General features: G+C 42.1%; 1 long non-coding RNA gene across 1 annotated transcript; it reads right to left on the bottom strand.

Moving 5' to 3' along the window:
- Nucleotides 1-11,156: 11,156 nt before the first annotated feature.
- Nucleotides 11,157-14,047, bottom strand: LOC127292072 (uncharacterized). The gene is made up of 2 exons (XR_007844935.2): nucleotides 12,881-14,047; nucleotides 11,157-11,350 (listed from the first exon to the last, which is right to left on the bottom strand). It is a non-coding gene; the product is annotated as an uncharacterized lncRNA (long non-coding RNA).
- Between the last annotated feature and the right edge of the window lie 8,235 nt (nucleotides 14,048-22,282).

Genomic DNA, 22,282 nt, shown 5'->3' with positions numbered 1-22,282 from the left:
CTTGTTAATAGGTTAGTTCCAGAAAATGCACGAATATGACATAAAGTGTGCATAAAACATGTAGATAACATCAATAATGTGGCATGGAACATAAGAAATTATCGATACGTCGGAGACGTATCAGCATCCCCAAGCTTAGTTCTGCTCGTCCCGAGCAGGTAAAACGATAACACAGATAATTTCTGGAGTGACATGCCATCATAACCTTGATCATAATATTTGTAAAGCATATGTAGCGAATGCAGCGATCAAAACAATGTATATGATATGAGTAAACAAGTGAATCATATAGCAAAGACTTTTCATGAATAGCACTTCAAGACAAGCATCAATAAGTCTTGCATAAGAGTTAACTCATAAAGCAATAATTCAAAGTAAAGGTATTGAAGCAACACAAAGGAAGATGAAGTTTCAGCGGTTGCTTTCAACTTATAACATGTATATCTCATGGATATTGTCAACATAGAGTAATATAATAAGTGCAATATGCAAGTATGTAGGAATCAATGCACAGTTCACACAAGTGTTTGCTTCTTGAGGTGGAGAGAAATAGGTGAACTGACTCAACAATAAAAGTAGAAGAAAGGTCCTCCATAGAGGAAAAGCATCGATTGCTATAATTGTGCTAGAGCTTTGATTTTGAAAACATGAAACAATTTTGTCAACGGTAGTAATAAAGCATATGTATCATGTAAATTATATCTTACAAGTTGCAAGCCTCATGCATAGTATACTAATAGTGCCCGCACCTTGTCCTAATTAGCTTGGACTACCGGATCATCGCAATGCACATGTTTTAACCAAGTGTCACAAAGGGGTACCTCTATGCCGCCTGTACAAAGGTCTAAGGAGAAAGCTCGCATGGGATTTCTCGCTATTGATTATTCTCGACTTAGACATCCATACCGGGACAACATAGACAACAGATAATGGACTCCTCTTTTATGCATAAGCATGTAACAACAATTAATAATTTTCTCATATGAGATTGAGGATATATGTCCAAAACTGAAACTTCCACCATGAATCATGGCTTTAGTTAGCGGCCCAATGTTCTTCTCTAACAATATGCATGCTTAACCATAAGGTGGTAGATCTCTCTTACTTCAGACAAGACGAACATGCATAGCAACTCACATGATATTCAACAAAGAATAGTTGATGGCGTCCCCAGAAACATGGTTATCGCACAACAAGCAACTTAATAAGAGATAAAGTGCATAAGTACATATTCAATACCACAATAGTTTTTAAGCTATTTGTCCCATGAGCTATATATTGCAAAGGTGAATGATGGAATTTTAAAGGTAGCACTCAAGCAATTTACTTTGGAATGGCGGAGAAATACCATGTAGTAGGTAGGTATGGTGGACACAAATGGCATAGTGGTTGGCTCAAGTATTTTGGATGCATGAGAAGTATTCCCTCTCGATACAAGTTTTAGGCTAGCAAGGTTATTTGAAACAAACACAAGGATGAAGCGGTGCAGCAAAACTCACATCAAAGACATATTGTAAACATTATAAGACTCTACGCCGTCTTCCTTGTTGTTCAAACTCAATACTAGAAATTATCTAGACCTTAGAGAGACCAAATATGCAAACCAAATTTTAGCATGCTCTATGTATTTCTTCATTAATGGGTGCAAAGCATATGGTGCAAGAGCTTAAACATGAGCACAACAATTGCCAAGTATCACATTACCCAAGACATTAATAGCAATTACTACATGTATCATTTTCCAATTCCAACCATATAACAATTTAACGAAGGGGAAACTTCGCCATGAATATTATGAGCTAAGAACACATGTGTTCATACGAACCAGCGGAGCGTGTCTCTCTCCCACACAAGCATGATGTAATCCAATTTATTCAAACACAAACAATAACAAAAATAAACAGACGCTCCAAGTAAAGTACATAAGATGTGATGGAATAAAAATATAGTTTCATGGGAGGAACCTGATAATGTTGTCGATGAAGAAGGGAATGCCTTGGGCATCCCCAAGTTTAGATGCTTGAGTCTTCTTGAAATATGCAGGGATGAACCACCGGGGCATCCCCAAGCTTAGAGCTTTCACTCTTCTTGATCATAGTATATCATCCTCCTCTCTTGACCTTTGAAAACTTCCTTTACACCAAACTCGAAACAAACTCATTAGAGGGTTAGTGCATAATCAAAAACTCACATGTTCAGAGGTGACACAATCATTCTTAACACTTCTGGACATTGCCCAAAGCTACTGGAAGGTAATGGAACAAAGAAATCCACCCAACACAGCGAAAGAAGCAATGCGAAATAAAAGGCAGAATCTGTCAAAACAGAACAGTTCGTATTGACGAATTTTAAAATGGCACCAGACTTGCTCAGATGAAAATGCTCAAATTGAATGAAAGTTGCGTACATATCTGAGGACCACTCACGTAAATTGGCATAATTTTCTGAGTTACCTACAGAGAATTTAGCCCAGATTCGTGACAGCAAAGAAATCTGAAACTGCGCAGTAATCCAAATCTAGTATGAACTTTACTATCAAAGATTTTACTTGGCACAACAAAACACAAAACTAAGATAAGGAGAGGTTGCTACAGTAGTAAACAATTTCCAAGAAACAAATATAAAACAAAGTACTGTAGCAAAATAACACATGGGTTATCTCCCAAGAAGTTCTTTCTTTATAGCCATTAAGATGGGCTCAGCAGTTTTAATGATGCACTCATAAGAAATAGTAATTGAAGCGAAAGAGAGCATCCAGAGGCAAATTCAAAACACATTTAAGTCTAACATGCTTCCTATGCATAGGAATCTTGTAAATAAACAAGTTCATGAAGAGCAAAGTAACAAGCATAGGAAGATAAAACAAGTGTAGCTTCAAAAATTTCAGCACATAGAGAGGTATTTTAGTAACATGAAAATTTCCACAACCATATTTTCCTCTCTCATAATAACTTTCAGTAGCAACATGAGCAAACTCAACAATATAACTATCAAATGAAACATTCTTATCATGAGTCTCATGCATAAAATTATTACTCTCCACATAGGCATAATCACTTTTATTAGTTGTAGTGGGAGCAAATTCAACAAAGTAGCTATCATTATTATTCTCATCAAGTGTTGGAGGCATAGTATAATCACAACAAAATTTACTCTCCATAGTAGGTGGCACCAAAAGACCACTATCATTATAATCATCATATATGGGAGGCAAAGTATCATCAAAGAAAATTTTCTCCTCAATGCTTGGGGGACTAAAAAGATCATGCTCATCAAAACCAGCTTCCCCAAGCTTAGAACTTTCTATATCATTATCAACAATGGTGTTCAAAGCGTTCATACTAATATTACTACCAGCATGCAAATAAGATTCCATAGGTTTTTTAATTTTCGCATCAAACAATCCATGTTTTAAATCAGGAAATAGAATAAGAAGCTCATTCTTGTCCATTATGCCAAACTAGTGTAAACAAGAAAGAAAAAGATGCAATTGCAGGATCTAAAGGAAATAGCTTCGAGTACTTACAACGGCGAAAATAGCTTAGTAACCGAGATCCGGAGTGTGAGTACCTTTTACCTTTCCTCCCCGGCAACGGCGCCAGAAAATAGCTTGATGTCTACGCCCCCTCCTTTTCCTGTAGACAGTGTTGGGCCTCCAAGAGCAGAGGTTTGTAGAACAGCAGCAAGTTTTCCCTTAAGTGGATCACCCAAGGTTTATCGAACTCAGGGAGGAAGAGGTCAAAGATATCCCTCTCATGCAACCCTGCAACCACAAAGCAAGAAGTCTCTTGTGTCCCCAACACACCTAATAGGTGTACTAGTTCGGCGAAGAGATAGTGAAATACAGGTGGTATAAATAAGTATGAGCAGTAGCAACGGTGCCAGAAAATAGCTTGCTGGCGTGTAGTTGATGGTGGTAGTATTGCAGCAGTAGTAACGCAGTAAAACAGTAAACAAGCAACGATAGCAGTATTTAGGAACAAGGCCTAGGGATTACACTTTCACTAGTGGACACTCTCAACTTTGATCACATAACAGAATAGATAAATGCATACTCTACACTCTTGTTGGATGATGAACACATTGCGTAGGATTACACGAACCCTCAATGCCGGAGTTAACAAGCTCCACAATTCAATGTTCATATTTAAGTAACCTTAGAGTGCATGAAAGATCAATTCGACTAAACCAAGTACTAACATAGCATGCACACTGTCACCTTCATGCATATGTAGGAGGAATAGATCACATCAATACTGTCATAGCAATAGTTAACTTCGCAATCTACAAGAGATCATGATCATAGCATAAACCAAGTACTAACACGGATGCACACACTGTCACCATTACACCGTGTAGGAGGAATAAAACTACTTTAATAACATTGCTAGAGTAGCACATAGATAAATTGTGATACAAAATACATTGCAATCATAAAGAGATATAAATAAGCACCTCACTATGCCATTCATCAGTGAATAAGTATTCTGTGAAATATAGCCTAAGAGACCCACACGGTGCACACACTGTCACCTTTACACACGTGGGACAAGGAGTCTCCGGAGATCACATAAGTAAAATTCACTTGACTAGCATAACGACATCTAGATTACAAGCATCATCATATGAATCTCAATCATGTAAGGCAGCTCATGAGATTATTGTATTGAAGTACATAGGAGAGAGATGAACCACATAGCTACCGCTACAGCCCCGAGCCTCGATGGAGAACTACTCCCTCCTCATGGGAGCAGCAGCGCTGATGAAGATGGCGGTGAAGATGGCAGCGGTGTCGATGGAGAAGCCTTCCGGGGGCACTTCCCCGTTCCGGCGGCGCGCCGGAACAGAGACTCCTGTCCCTCGGATCTTGGCTTCGCGATGGCGGCGGCTCTGGAAGGTTTCTGTGGGTTTCGTCAATCGCATCAGGGTTTTCGTGACGGAGGCTTTAAATAGGCGGAAAGGCGGCGCCAGAGGGTCGAAGGGGTGCCCACACCATAGGGTGGCGCGGCCCCCCCTGGCCGCGCCGGCCTAGGGTTTGGTGGGCCTGTGCCCCCCCTCTGGTCCTTCTCGTGTGTTCTGGATGCTTCCGGTGAAAATAGGAACCTGGGCGTTGATTTCGTCCAATTCCGAGAATATTTCGTTACTAGGATTTCTGAAACCAAAAACAGCAATGACAGAACGCGGCACTTCGGCATCTTGTTAATAGGTTAGTTCCAGAAAATGCACGAATATGACATAAAGTGTGCATAAAACATGTAGATAACATCAATAATGTGGCATGGAACATAAGAAATTATCGATACGTCGGAGACGTATCAAGGTGCTACCCGATTGTGGCACCGTCAAGATCTTCTACGCGCTTTTGCAAGCGGCAAGTGATCGACTACATCCACCCCGAGATCTATTCTCATTAAGTTTTGTGATCTTCGAGGGTTAGTCTCTTCATCTCCTCGTTGCTACCGTCTACTAGATTAGATCTTGGCTTGTGTTTTCGTTCTTGCGGTAGGAATTTTTTTGTTTTCTATGCTACGAATCCCATCAGTGGTATCAGAGCCGTGTCTATGCATAGATTGGTTGCACGAGTAGAACACAATTGTTTTGTGGGTGTTGATGCTTTGTTGTCTTTAGTTCGAGTACTTTGCATCTTTGTGGCATAGTGGGATGAAGCGGCTCGGGCTAACTTTACATGACCGTGTTCATGAGATTTGCTCCACGCTCGACATGCAACTTGTATTGCATAAGTGGCTTTGCGGGTGTCTGTCTCTCCTACTATAGTGAAGATCTAATTTAATATTTCATTGACAACACTAGTATCACCGTTGTGGTTCATGTTCGTAGGTAGATTGGATCTTACTCGAAACCCTAAACCGCGTAAAATATGCAAACCAAATTAGAACCGTCTAACTTGTTTTTGCAGGGTTTGGTGATGTGATATGGCCATAATGTGATGATGAATATGTATGAGATGATCATTATTGTATTGTGGCAACCGGCAGGAGCCTTATGGTTGTCTTTATATTTCATGTAGTAGTATTATTTTCAAAGTAGTTGTAATAGTTGCTACATGTGGTGAACAACCATGAAGACGGCGCCATGGACCTTGAAGCTACACCGACGATGATGGAGATCATGCCCGTTGATGATGGAGATCATGTCCGTGCTTTGGAGATGAAGATCAAATGCGCAAAGACAAAGGGGTCATATCATATCACATATGAATTGCATGTGATGTTAATCCTTTTATGCATCTTATTTTGCTTAGATCGCGACGGTAGTATTATAAGATGATCCCTCTCACTAAATATCAAGATAATAAAGTGTTCATCCTTAGTAGCACCGTTGCTAAGACTTGTCATTTCGAAGCATCACGTGATGATCGGGTGTGATAGATTCTACATGTGCATACAACGGGTGCAAGCCAGATTTGCACACGCGGATACTAAGGTTGCCTTGACGAGCCTAGCATGTACAGACATGGTCTCGGAACACGGGATACTGAAAGGTAGAGTATGAGTCATATGCTTGATATGATGAACACTTTGAGTGTTCGCCATTGAAGTTACATCTTGTCTCGTGATGATCGGACTTGGTGTGGTGGATTTGGTTCGTGTGATCACTAAGACAATACGAGGGATATTGTTTTGAGTGGGAGTTCACCTAGTTTTTAATTTTTTTGAATAAAAATTTGAACTCAATTTATCATAAACTTAGTCTAAACTATTGCAAATATATGTTGTAGATCATGGCGTCCCCATCAATCAATTTTAACCAGTTCCTAGAGAAAGAAAAGCTTAAAAGCAATGGTAGCAACTTCACCGACTGGTTCCGTCATGTGAGGATCTTCCTCAATGGCGGAAATCTGCAATATGTGCTTGATGCATCGCTAGGTCCCCCACCACCCCCTGCAGTATCCGAGGATGAGAAAAATGTTTACGAGACTCGGGTGACTCACTACTCTCAAGTTCAGTGTGCCATTACGTGCGGCCCTAGGCGAGCTCCAGAAGCGTTTTGAGCACCATGACCCTTGTGATATGATCAATGAGCTCAAAGTTATCTTTGAAACTCATGCGGCTTTGGAGAGCTATGAGGCCTCGAAACAGTTCTTTGGCTGTATGATGGAAGAGGGCAGCTCCGTTAGTGAGCACGTGTTCGCTATGTCCGGACACGCGAAGAAGCTCAGTGACTTGGGGATTATCATCCCCAACCAGCTGGGTATTCATCGTGTTCTCCAATCACTGCCACCAAGTTACAAGAACTTCGTGATGAACTACAACATGCAGAACATGAATAAGGAGTTACCTGAACTCTTCTCCATGCTAAAATCTGCTGAGATTGAGATACAGAAAGAGCACCAAGTGTTGATGGTCAACAAGACCACCAGTTTAAAGAAGCAAGGCAAACCTAAGAAGGGCAACGTCAAGAAGGGCGGCAAGAAAGCTGTCGCGCCTCCTGAGAAGCCTTAGGGTGGCCCTAAACCTGATACTGAGTGCTATTACTGCAACGGGAAGGGGCACTAGAAGCGTAATTGCCCCAAGTACTTGGCTGATCTGAAGAGAGGCCTTGTCAAGAAGAAGAAAGGTATATTTGATGTACATGTTATAGATGTCTATCTTACTGGTTCTCGTACTAGTGCCTGGGTATTTGATACTGGTTCGGTTGCTCATATTTGTAACTCGAAACAAGAACTACGGAATAAACGAAGCCTAGCGAGGGACGAAGTGACGATGGGCGTTGGAAATGGATCCAAGGTCGATGTGATCGCTGTCGGCACGCTCCCTCTACATCTACCTTCGGGATTAGTTTTAAACCTCAATAATTGTTATTTAGTGCCTGCGTTGAGCATGAACATTATATCTGGATCTTGTTTAATGCAAGACGGTTATTCATTCAAGTCTGAGAATAATGGTTGTTCTATTTTTATGAATAATATCTTTTATGGTCATGCGCTTGAGACGAATGGTTTATTTCTATTAAATCTCGATAGTAGTGATACAATGATGCTAGGCGAATTAAATTGAATGATAATTCTACTTATATGTGGCACTGTCGTCTTGGTCATATTGGAGTGAAACGCATCAAGAAACTCCATTCCGATGGACTACTTGAGTCACTTGATTTTGAGTCACTTGATAGATGCGAAGCATGTCTAATGGGAAAAATGACTAAGACTCCATTCTCTAGTATTATGAAGCGAGCTACAGACTTATTGGAAATCATACATACCGATGTGTGCGGACCAATGAGTGTAGCCTCGCGCGGTGGTTATCGTTATGTTCTAACCTTCACGATGATCTGAGTAGATATGGGTATATCTCTTTCATGAAACATAAATCCGAAACTTTCCAGAAGTTTAAGGAATTCCAAAGTGAAGTAGAAAATCAACGTAACAAGAAGATTAAGTTTCTGCGTTCTGATCGCGGAGGCGAATATCTGAGTTATGAGTTTGGCATGCATTTAAAGAAATGCGGAATACTTTCACAGTTGACACCGCCGGGAACACCACAACGCAATGGTGTGTCCGAACGTCGTAATCGAACTCTCTTAGATATGGTTTGTTCTATGATGTCTCTTACTGATTTGCCGTTATCGTTTTGGGGTTATGCATTAGAGACAGCTGCATTCACTTTAAATAGGGCACCATCTAAATCCGTTGCAACGACACCGTATGAATTATGGTTTAATAAGAAACCTAAGCTGTCGTTCCTTAAAGTTTGGGGTTGTGAAGCCTATGTAAAAAAGTTACAACCAGACAAGCTAGAACCCAAAGCGGAGAAATGCGTCTTCATAGGATACCCTAAGGAAACTATTGGGTATACTTTCTATCACAAATCCGAAGGCAAAATCTTTGTTGCTAAGAACGGAACCTTTCTTGAGAAAGAGTTTCTCACTAAAGAAGTGACTAGAAGAAAAGTAGAACTTGACGAGGTTACTGAACCTTCTCTCGTTGATCAGAGTAGCGCAGTACCGGAAGATGTTCCTGTGCCGCCCACACCGATAACAGAGGAAGCTAATGATAATGATCATGAAACTTCGAGCGAGGTAGCTACTGAACCTCGCAGATCGCAAGGGAACGTACCACTCCTGACTGGTATGATCCTTGTCTAAATGTCATGATTGTGGACAACAATGATGAGGACCCTGCGACGTATGAAGAAGTGATGATGAGCCCAGATTCCAACAAATGGCAAGAAGCCATGAAATCCGAAATGAGATCCATGTATGATAACAAAGTGTGGACTTTGGTAGACTTACCTGATAGCCGTAAGGCTGTCGAGAATAAATGGATCTTCAAGAGAAAAACAGATGCTGATGGTAATGTTACTGTCTATAAAGCTCGACTTGTCGCAAAGGGTTTCCGACAAATTGAAGGTGTTGACTACGATGAGACTTTCTCACCTGTAGCGAAGATAAAGTCTGTGAGAATTTTGTTAGCAACAGCTGCATTTTTCGATTATGAGATTTGGCAGATGGATGTCAAAACGGTGTTCCTTAAAGGTGACATTGAGGAAGAGTTGTATATGGTACAACCCAAAGGTTTTGTCGATCCTAAAAATGCTGACAAGGTGTGCAAACTTCAGCGTTCCATTTATGGACTGAAGCAAGCATCCAGGAGTTGGAACCAATGTTTTGATAAGGTGATCAAAGACTTCGGGTTTATACAATGTCATGGAGAGGCCTGTATTTACAAGAAAGTGAGTGGGAGCTCTGTAGCATTCCTGATATTATATGTAGATGACATATTATTGATTGGGAATGATATAGAACTATCAAGCAGTGTAAAAGGTTATTTGAATAAGTGTTTTTCAATGAAGGACCTTGGTGAAGCAGCGTACATTTTAGGCATCAAGATTTATAGAGATAGATCAAGACGCCTAATAGGGCTTTCATAGAGTACATACCTGGACAAGATTCTAAAGAAGTTTAGAATGGATGAAAGTAAGAAAGGGTTCTTACCGATGTTGCCAGGTAAGGTCTTGAGTAAGACTCAAGGTCCGGCTACGGCAGAAGAAAGAGAGAGGATGAATCAGATCCCCTATGCCTCGGCAGTAGGCTCTATCATGTATGCCATGTTGTGTACTAGACCGGATATAGCACATGTTGTTAGTTTGACTAGCAGATATCAAAGTGATCCAGGAATGGAACACTGGACAGCGGTCAAGAATATCCTGAATTACTTGAAAAGAACTAATGATATGTTTCTTTGTTATGGAGGTGACCAAGAGCTCGTTGTAACCAGTTACACCGATGCAAGTCGTTGGAACACTGATCCTGATGACTCTAAGTCTCAGTCTGGGTACGTGTTTATATTGAATGGTGCTGCAGTAAGCTGGTGCAGCTCCAAGCAGTGCACGGTGGCGAAGTCTTCAACAGAATCGGAATACATAGCGGCTTCGGAGGCTTCATCGGAAGCGGTATGGATGAAGAGGTTTATTGTTGAGCTTGGCGTGGTTCCTAGTGCATTGGACCCACTAGTCATTTATTGTGACAACATGGGTGCCATCACCAATGCACAAGAACCAAGGTCACACAAGAAGCTGAAGCATATCAAGCTGCGCTTTCATTCGATTCGCGAGTACATCGAAGATGGAGAAGTAAAGATTTGCAAAGTACACACTGATCTGAATGTGGCAGATCCGTTGACTAAAGCTCTCCCTAGGGCAAAGCATGACCAACACCAGAATGCCATGGGTGTTAGGTACCTTACAATGTAATCTAGATTATTGACTCACTACAAAGATTCGGGTCTATTGCAACGAAATCGTTCGTCGCAATACATACCGAATTGTGGCAATATGAATCTATTGCCACAAAATGACATTCGTTGGCAACCGTTGCAATTGAATGTATGGTAATAGGTTATTGCCACAAAAAACCAATTGTGGCAATGAAGTGTGCTATTGCAATAATCATGCGGAAAATTGCCACATTTTTACTCGTGGCAGCATTCACTTGATGCGACAATTTGGTTTGTGGAGGTAGTTTAATGCAACATGTAACAAATCTAATAATCAATCGTGGCAAGAAACTATAGCAATAATCCTTGTTTTTGTGGCATTAGTCATTTTGCCATGGACCACTACTACGCTGGTGGCTAGATAAAAAAAATCTTGGCGAGAGAACCATACCACAATACACACAAATGATAGAATTCAGTATGAATGTAGTAACAAATAATTCAATATTTATTATTAGAACACCATCCGATACATGTAAATTTTTTGAACAATAGATGATAATCTTGCCTCGGAATATAATATTCTACCTATTACTATATGTATTCCTTTCAATATTTTGCCTAACATGTTCAGAACTGATTCCAAATATAGCAAGTTCCGCTGATCTATGGAACCTGCAAAAAAATCATTATCAGTACAAAGTGTCCAAAGGCAATGGTTGTTGCCTGCCAAAACTCACCGGCGAGCAGTGGTTAAGCAACACGAAGAGCCGGGAGACTCCCAAGACCGCTTAGTGGGCCCTGGCGCCTCGCGTCGTCCCGCAAAGTCCCAGCACACGTCCTGGCGGTTGCAAGGGCGTGCCACCTGACCTATACCTGATCAGGAAGGTGTTGGATTGCTTCAACTAGTCTCCTGCATGGTAGACACGTAAACATTAAATACGAGCCCGATCGGCTCTCAGGTTGCCCTGTGGATCGGTTCAAAGAGCCGATCGCCCCATGGTTCACGTTGGATTTACGATGACATGGGGATCCTGCTTGATCAAAACAAAGCTAAACCAATCTACGACAGTTTAGGGTTTTCACCGCATAATCGGAACATCCTACGCGTAGTTGGGCCTAGCAGATACGAAAGATGATGGAAACTATCCCTAAAAGAGGCCTAAAAACCAACGTTAAGTCAATTCCCGGAACATCCCTTATAGGAACGGTAAAACAACACCTCACGCACTACCGGATCATCCAACCCCAGCATAAGGCCTAATCATGCAGATATTAAACTAATCCTTGAAACAAGGAGCAACTATAACAGATTGGATCTACTAAGTAACGAATAAGCAAGGTGCTGGCCTTACACCTATTCAGGTGTAAGGACAGCTAGATATCGAGGGACGGCATTGCTAAGCAAATATGCATAAGGAAAGCATCAATGCAAGCCCCAAGACATCTACGATAAATAGTGCTACTCGCCATCAACAACGCTTCAGCACGAGTAACACAAGGTAATCGAATAAACATGTACTGCCTAGATCGCAAGATGCGATCTAGGCAGCATGATGCTTACCCGGAAGAAACCCTCGAAATAAGGGGTGGCGATGCGCCTGGTTTGTGTTTGTTGTGAACGTGATTGTCCTCCTTTCCCAAAAACCCTAGATACATATTTATAGTCGAAGGGACTTTCTAATTCGGAAGTACACCTGACCGTGTACGAGCCAGACTCTATCTTTTAATTCTAAATACGATCTAATAATATACAGATACACGGGCAATTTAGCCCAAACTCTCATGCGAGGCCGCTTCAGATATTCTCCACGTGCATCTTCTTCAAGCCCATCTCAATTACGGCCCATCTCCTGATTTGGCCAAAATCTGGTGATAACAATGGTATAGTGAATTCTACTATGTACTTGGTTTTTTTTCGTAAATGCCATGTCAAAGCTATGTCAGCACGCCAAGATATTTTTTTCATCTTGTGCATTTTAAATAGCTTGTCAAACATACAAATCATAATGATTACCAACAGATGAATATGGAAAAGGAAATCTGGAGTCTAAACGCATACTACATTGAGTCATGTATCATGTTATCATTCATTCAGATAAAGGAACTGGAACAGATATACCAATCTAGAGTAACTAAATACCAAGCTGCGACTTCAAAGGTGAATAATCTACCGGCCACAATAGCACAAAGTCACAAACTTACACAATACAGGCAAAAGAAGACAGCTGAAACCGTGCTGAGTGAGTGGTAAGTACCCTGACTGAAAGCTTAGATCTGGTTTACATGACTGCCAACAACCTGCATCAGTTCATCCCGTGATTAGAGAGAGCAATAAAATGATATAATCAATATAAAGACAAATATAGTGTGTGTGTGTGTGGGTACTGCGATATGAGGGTCCAAATATGTACCATTGAGGGCATCCGCTGGAATACAATCTTCTAAACAAATAAAGGTGATTCAATAGAACGGGCTGCAAAGCAAATTAGGTAGAGTAATATATGGACCGAGATGTGTAGAATCACAGAGCAGAAACAGTTAGTCTATACCGAGTCCAGAACATTGGTTAGTTCAATTGACCAATCAAACCTGGTTATTTCAGACTTGTTACTTTCCCTAAAACCATTGTAATTCATCACGAAGTGTTAGTCTGATCTACCATGTAGAGTCTAAGAATTTCAGGAAAGAGGACAAATGTGTGAAAAAAAACTATACCGCAGGTTCTGTTCAGCCGTGAAGTGGAGTCTGCCCTGCATCTATAGAAGAGAAAGGGATGAAATTACCCACGTTCTATCTGGAAGGAAGTGGGGAGGAACCTACCATCGCCAGGGCCTCGGAACACAGGTGGAGGACGAACGTGCCGCGTCGGGGGGGTCGTGAAGTCGGTGGGCGTCGAACACATCGCCGGGCCCGAAGTGGAAAGCGGCATCAGACGGGCCAACAGGGCCGGGGACAGAAGGGGACTTCGTCCATCACGCCGCGCGAGGTCGACGGCTGCGCGCATCGAGACGGTTCTGGAGCGTGTACTTGCTGCCACTACACCACCAGCGACCTGAAAAACCAAAGACGGTAAGATCTGTGCAGAGATAGAGAGAGAGAGCTTGGGCGTGTGTGGTGGTGGTGTGGAAATACGACGGATGCATGGTGGGCATGGCGGACGGAAACACGACTCCTCCTTGCGACGGGGTCAAGACGGGGCTAGGCGATTCTGTGGGAGTGAGACTTGGCAAATCCATGGGAGGGAGGCGGTGGGGCGAGTTGATTGAGGCTAGGAAAATTGATGGGAGGGAGGCGGCGGGAGTGCCTCGATTGGATCTGGTGAAGAAGCCCGACGAGCGAGCCAGGAGAAGCGAGGGGCGGCGGCGTGGCTTAGGGATTTGGAAGATACTCGATGATCGATGTCACGGCCTACTTAAAACAAATCCAGAAATTTCGCTTCACCGCGTGCGCGGGCGATTCAAAATGAAATTAGAAATTTGGTTTGACCAGGCGCGGGCAACTTAAAACTAAACCATAAATTTGGTTGGGCGCGACTGCGGAAATTTGGAACTGGGCAGTGACTATCACTAGGGACATGGTTCTAGTGGCCCCACAGGCCAGCCTTTGTTTTAGGTTGATCTGTGAGGTGTATCTATCCAGTATCTAGTGTTCCATCGTAGGGTGAAGCCAAATAGATCTTTTTTTGAAGTTCCTGCAAAAATAAATACACGTTTCATTAAAAATCCAAGATAAAACGGCGCCTTGTTGGTTCTATGTTACCATCGTTTTAATGAGGCTCTCACTTGTGTAGTACATTGGGTCCCATGCGGTTATGTTGATTGATCCTCCATGTCATCTGGTAGGTTGTCACCTTAAAACTACTATATATTCGGACACATGAGCGAAAATCGATATGTGGACAAGCCACATAGACGAAATGGCTTAGATGGATGCCCGATCATTTTAAGCCATCAGGATTAGCGGACATGACGATCTTAATTGGTTGTTATCACTAAAATATAAGGTCGTAGACCGCATGGCTCAAATTCTGGCCATTCCATGCAAGGAAAATATGACATTCTTGACTCAAATCGTCGTAATATTCTAGGGTTTTGAACCCCTCAAATAGATTACCACCATTCGGTAAGGTATTTCACCCAGGGTCACTGAGAAAAGGTCACAAGTCAGAACATTTATTGTAGTGGTAATTTATTTTTCTCTAGGCTAATCACGAGGCCGATAGAAAAATCGCTAGGCACACAAAAAAATTCGGTTTCTAGTAGTGATGACATCTATGATGAAAACTCAAGATTGTTGCAATATATTCTACATACTACTATAGAACATAATTTGGCGTAATATGCAATAGTTATTGCAACAAAATGAGGTTGAGACAAAAACGTGTTCTGTTACGACAAAGACATATTTTGTTGCAATACGATACTATTTTTTTGCAACAATGCGAATAATTAATGCAACATGGCGAAAATGTTGCATTATTTGTCCGAATGTTTCCACAAATTTTGCGTTTTGTTGCATTAGAGACTAGGTAATGCAACATGATGAATAGTTCACGCAACAAAGCATTATTGTCGCAATATCACCACCATATTACGACGCCAATGCTCTTTGTTGCAATACATGTCCTCTGTTACAACAAACATGATACTTATCATGACAAAACTAAATTGTGGCAATATGCAGAGCCTATTACCACAAACGGGAATTTGGTGGTAATATTGCATTTTATTGCAAGAAAACATGGTCGTTGCAATAATTTTTGTTGCAATACACCGGAATCCTTGTAGTGACTCTAGTGCAAGTGGGAGACTGTTGGAGATATGCCCAAGAGGCAATAATAAAGTGGTTATTATATATCTTTGTTTTATGATAAATGTTTATATACCATGCTATAATTGTATTAACCGAAACATTGATACATGTGTGTTATGTAAACAATAAGGAGTCCCTAGTAAGCCTCTTGTATAACTAGCTTGTTGATTAATAGATGATCATAGTTTCGTGATCATGAACATTGGATGTTATTAATAACAAGGTTATGTCATTATGTGAATGATGTAATGGACACACCCAATTAAGTGTAGCATAAGATCACGTCATTAAGTTCATTTGCTATAAGCTTTAGATACATAGTTACCTAGTCCTTTCGACCATGAGATCATGTAAATCACTTATGCCGGAAGGGTACTTCGATTACATCAAACGCCACTGCGTAAATGGGTGGTTATAAAGGTGGGATTAGGTATCTGGAAAGTATGAGTTGAGGCATATGGATCAACGGTGGGATTTGTCCATCCCGATGACGGATAGATATACTCTGGGCCCTCTCGGTGGAATGTCGTCTAATTAGTTTGCAAACATATGAATGGTTCATAAGAGACCACATACCACGGTACGAGTAAAGAGTACTTGTCAGGAGACGAGGTTGAACGAGGTATAGAGATACCGATGATCAAACCTTGGACAAGTAAAATATCGCGTGACAAAGGGAATCGGTATCGTATGTAAATGGTTCATTCGATCACTAAGTCATCGTTGAATATTTGGGAGCCATTATGGATCTCCAGATCCCGCTATTGGTTATTGGTCGGAGAGAAGTCTCAACCATGTCTGCATAGTTCGCGAACCGTAGGGTGACACACTTAAGGTTTGATGTCGTTTAAGTAGATATGGAATATGGAATGGAGTTCGAAGTTTTGTTCGGAGTCTCGGATGGGATCCAGGACATCACGAGGAGTTCCGGAATGGTCCGGAGAATAAGATTCATATATAGAAAGTCATTTTATAAGTTTGAAAATGATCCGGTGCATTTATGGAAGGTTCTAGAAGGTTCTAGAAAAGTCCGGAAGAAATCACTATGGAAGGCGGAGTCCCGGAGGGACTCCACTAGCATGGCCGGCCAGCCCTAAGGGGGAGGAGTCCCAGGTGGACTCCACCTAAGGTGGCCGGCCACCCCCCTCAAGGAAAGGTGGGAGTCCCACCTTGAGTAGGACTCCCATCTTGAGTAGGTTTCCCACCAAAGGCAAGTTTTGGTGTTGGGGTCTTATTCGAAGACTTGGACTACAACTCTTGGGGCTTCCACCTATATAATGAGGAGCAAAGGGGAGGGGCCGGCCACACCAAAGCCATCTAGGCCGCAGCCCCCAAGTGGTCGGCGCCCTAGACCCCCCTCTCCCCAAACCCTAGCGCCCCTCCTCCACATACAACTCCCGCAGCGCATAGGCGAATCCCTGCCGGAGTTCTCCACCACCACCGCCACCACGCCGTCGTGCTGCCGAGATTCCGAGGAGGATCTACTACTTCCGCTGCCCGCTGGAACGAGGAGGAGGACGTCGTCTTCATCAACACCGTACGTGTGACCGAGTACGGAGGTGCTGCCCGATTATGGCACCGTCAAGATCTCCTACGCGCTTTTGCAAGCGGCAAGTGATCGACTACATCCACCCCGAGATCTAATCTCGTTAAGCTTTGCGATCTTCGAGGGTTAATATCTTCATCTCCTCGTTGCTACCATCTACTAGATTAGATCTTGGCTTGTGTTTTCGTTCTTGCGGTAGGAATTTTTTTGTTTTCTATGCTACGAATCCCATCAATGTCCTCATCATCTCCCCCCTTCAAAAGGCTTCGACCTCGACGCTCCAAGGTCTTCTCCGTCATACGGTGTCAAATCAGCAACATTGAAAGAATTGCTGACACCAAACTCATCAGTTGGAAGATCTATTGAGTATGCATTATCATTGATCTTGGCAAGCACTTTGTAAGGACCAGCACCACGAGGAAGCAACTTATACTTCCGTAGCTTCGGAAACCTGTGCTTGCGAAAATGAACCCATACCATATCACCAGGATTGAACAACATCTCCTTGCGCTTCTTGTTCACCCTTGCAACATTGTTCTTGCCTTTCTTCTCAATCAACTCTTTATTCTTCTCATGCATCTTCCGTACAAAATCCGCCCTCTTTGATGCCTCCATATTGACTCTCTCATGGATGGGTAGAGGCAACAAGTCAAGTGGAGTAATGGGTTTGAAACCATACACCACCTCAAATGGACACAACTGTGTGGTAGAATGTACCGCCCTGTTGTAAGCAAACTTCACATGCGGCAAACAATCTTCCCACTCCTTCAAGTTCTTCTTGATCATGGACCTCAATAGTTATGACAATGTTCGGTTCACCACCTCAGTTTGACCATCAGTTTGGGGATGGCAAGTAGTACTGAAAAGTAGCTTTGTCCCCAGCTTACCCCAAAGTGTCTTCCAGAAGTAGCTCATAAACTTCACGTCACGATCAGAAATAATAGTCTTCGGGACTCCATGTAGACGTACAATCTCCCTGAAAAACAGGTTAGCAATATGCGACGCATCATCGCTCTTGTGGCAGGCAATAAAGTGTGACATCTTAGAAAATCTACCCACTACCACAAATATAGAATCATGGCCTCTTTTAGTACGTGGTAAACCAAACACAAAATCCATACTTATATCTTCCCACGGTGTAGTAGGTGCCGGTAAAGGAGTATACAAACCGTGAGGCTTCAGCTTGGGCTTAGACTTGTTGCAAGTAATGCATCTCTTCATATACCTTTTCACATCCCGCCTCATCTTTGGCCAATAAAAGTGATCAGCGAGCATGAGTAGCGTCTTCTCACGCCCAAAGTGACCCATCAAACCTCCAGCATGTGATTCCTGCAATAAGAGCAAACACACAGACGATTCTGAAACACATAGTTTGTTAGCTCTAAACAAGAACCCATCATGTATGTAATATTTTTCCCATGTTGTACCAATAGCACACAAGCGATATGGTTCAGCAACATCATGATCAGTCGCATACAGATCACATAGAATCTCTAATCCAGGAATCTTAACATCAAGTTGAGTTAATAGCATGATCTTCCTAGATAGAGCATCAACAACAATATTATCTTTTCCCTTCTTATGCTTAATAATGTATGGAAAAGACTTAGTGAACTCAACCCACTTAGCAAAACGCCTATGCAAGTTAGATTGAGCTTTCAGATATTTCAAAGCTTCATGATCAGAATGTATGATAAATTCTTTTGGCCACAAATAATGTTGCGAAACCTCAAGAACTATAATTAAAGCATACAATTCTTTATCATAGGTAGGATAGTTCAACTTAGCACTAGAAAGTTTCTCAGAAAAATATGCAATTGGGTGACCCTTTTGCATCAACACACCACCAATTCCAATACCACTAGCATCATATTCAATCTCAAATTGCTTATTGAAATCAGGAAGTGCAAGCAACGGTGCAGAAATTAACAATCTTTTTAGTTCATCAAAAGCATGATCTTGGGCTGCGCCCCACTCAAATGCAACACCCTTTTTAGTCAATTCATTCAAAGGTGAAGCAATAGTACTAAAATTGGGCACAAATCTTCTATAAAACCCAGCAAGACCATGAAAACTTCTTACTTGACTCACATTCATGGGATTAGGTCAATTTTAAATTGCTTCAATTTTAGATGAATCTACTTCTACTCCATGCTTAGAGACAACATAACCCAGAAATATGACCTTATGTTTGCAAAATGTGCACTTCTCAAGATTGCCATAGAGCTTATTATCACGCAACACTTGCAAAACATGTCGAATATGCATAGTATGATCAGATTCATTGCGGCTGTAAATTAATATGTCATTGAAGTACACAACCACAAACTTGTCAATAAAATCACATAAAACATGGTTCATTAGTCTCATAAAAGTACTAGGTGCATTATTTAAACCAAAAGGCATTACTAAACACTCATATAAACCAATTTTTTTTTAAAGGTTGTTTTCCATTCACCCCTCTTTCATCCTAATTTGATGATAAGCACTACGGAAATCAATCTTGGAGAAAACAGCAGCACCACTCAATTCATCTAGCATATCCTCTAAACGGGGGATAGGATCACGATATCGAATAGTAATGTTGTTTATCGCTCTACAATCAACACACATGCGCCATGTACCATCTTTCTTAGGAACTAGAATAACAGGAACACCACAAGGACTTAGGCTTATGCGAATATAATCTTTGTCGAGTAGCGCTTGTACATGCTTCTGTATCTCCTTCGTTTCTTCGGGGTTCGTCCTATTAGGAATTCACGTCGCATCTCATTACGAAGAGCTTCATACTCCCTCCAAGAAACAAGATCAGATCCATCCTTCTTTTTCTGGTCAACAAGTTTAGCATCACTAGAAGACATGGTTAGTAGGTTAGTGCACTAAAACAAATATCTGTGGTGGTACTCTCACAACTCACTCAAAACCGAGAAGAAGGGTAAATCTTACCGCTCCAAAGTGAATTAGTATTTGTTACCAATTGGATTAACAAACTAGTGCACGGACGTAGCGAAGCGAATATCAAGGGTATAAGAACAATCACACGACAAAGCAGGATATATGTGGGGCTGTAGGTATGCTACCTATTTGCACCAATAACAAGCTCTAGCGCTGACCGTAGAATAACCAATGATACTCACACAAGGCGATAAATGTGGCAATGCAACTATATGGATGAACATGTTGCAATGCACTAGAGAGACACTAGCAAAACTCAACGAAACAGACACAAGATTGCTCAACTACGGGTGCAGAAAAGTAAACAAGGCCTTAACTTGATCTTACTAGCACTTCACTTTTTTGTTTTCTGATTTTTCTTTTTATCACACACGCAACTATGTAGCTCTTTTTGCTTCTTTGCTTTTTTTTGATTTTATGACTCTACTCTTTCTAACACGACCGACAGAAATTGCAAAGCACCAAAACCCTAATGAGCAGCCCATCGAGCGGTAAAACTAGTCTCTTTTGGGAAAGTTCCTAGTCACGTATATCGAAAGGCTGTGTCTATGGTTGGGAACAAGCAAACTGTACGCTATGTGGACTCGGAGCAAAAACAACTGACTACTAGATGCATGATAGTAAAAACACAAACCCTAGACAATCTACTAGATGAAAGACAAAGATATGCAAAAACAAGACTACGAAAAGTAACTAAAACTCGAAATTGATGCAATCTAAGGCTATGGCGAAACCCTAACCCTAATACTTTTGGCTTTTTCTGGATAGGAAATACTCACAACTCAACTATGGAGTGGATTGTGGATGGTTTACCGAGGAAACGCTGAAATCTGATACCAAGATGATAAGGGGTTGCCCGATCTGCTCAGTAAGCACGGTGGTTTTGATGAACACAGCGGAGATAACACGATAATGAGGTGAAGATAACTTGTATGACGCCGACGAAGTCTCTCGATTGATTCCGGTCGCTAATGCAACAGCTCTCAATCCTACAAGATATTCGCAACTCCACACACTTGCGCACGTAGCCGCCGACCTCAAAGCGGTAAATTGCAACCGTCTAATTCCCAATGGAACAACAGATCACACAAAACGTTCAGTAGCAAAACACTAGATCGATGCGAATTGGTGTATAGATTCAATAGAGTTGCAAAGCTATCAACTATGAACTAGGGTTTATCTTAAAATTGGTCTAAGGTTGTTTTGGGGGCATCCTGGAAACTTATATAGGGGTTCACGACGAACAGAAGTCGAAAAATACGATTACAAACCGACCCAGATCGTGATCTGGTCGAGACTGACTCGGACACGGCTAGCGTAGGGGCCGGTCGACCGGGCCAGGGGGCCGGAAGTGCCGGCAGGGACCGGGCCTGGCATCGGGCTGGCACCGGGCGGAGGCGCTAGACTCCCTGGAACGGTGCCCGGTGTGCACCGGTGGAGGCGCTGGCAGGCGTCGGGTCACCCAGCGTGTGGGTCGGCGGCGCCGGGTTGGCTGGCGTGGAGGCCTGTGTCGCCGAGCTTGGCGCCGGCCTCGACTTCTTCTTCTCCCTCCTTTGTGCATGCCTCCCTCTCCTCCCTCGCACGTCCATGGGGTATCTTCTCGTCCATCACCATGCCCAACTGCTTCTCTTCTCCTCGTGCGATGCTTCCTCCATCCTCATACCTGATCATACACAAGTCAAAGGACTTCGGGAGTATAAAATTCTCACCAATCAAAGTATCGTTTAAGAACAAGTTCACATGTTGTTTTAGTAGCTTCGCACGAGCCCTTGTCATAGGTCCAATCCCGACTTCATTGGACTTAAGCTTCACAACAACATCTTCTTTATCTTGCAATGACGGAGGTAGTAGTTCGGTAGGGATGTCCTCATCACTATGTTGAGGTGGATTATATATTCATGTCATATGTTATTTGTGATCTTGCATGCTCTCCGTTGCTAGTAGATACTCTGGCCAAGTAGATGCTTGTGACTCCAAGAGGGGGTATTTATGCTCGATAGTAGGTTCATGCCTCTAGTTTTCTGGAAGAGTGACAGTAACTTCTAAGATTGTAGATGTGTTGTTGCTACTAGGGAGAAAACAACAATGTTTTATCTGAGGGTAATTCTATTGTTTACTTTACACACATTGCTTAATGCGATAATCTGTTGCTTGCAACTTAATACTGGAAGGGGTTCGGATGATAACCAGAAGGTGGATTATTAGTAATAGATGCAGTTGGATTACGGTCTATGTATTATGTTGTAATGCCCAAACAAATCTCATAGTAATCATCTTGTCATGTATGGTCG

Source organism: Lolium perenne, chromosome 4 (assembly GCF_019359855.2).
Source record: "Lolium perenne isolate Kyuss_39 chromosome 4, Kyuss_2.0, whole genome shotgun sequence".
Classification (NCBI taxonomy): Eukaryota; Viridiplantae; Streptophyta; class Magnoliopsida; order Poales; family Poaceae; genus Lolium; species Lolium perenne.
The sequence above is the reverse complement of the archived record's forward strand: the minus strand, read 5'-3'. Positions and strand labels throughout refer to the sequence as shown.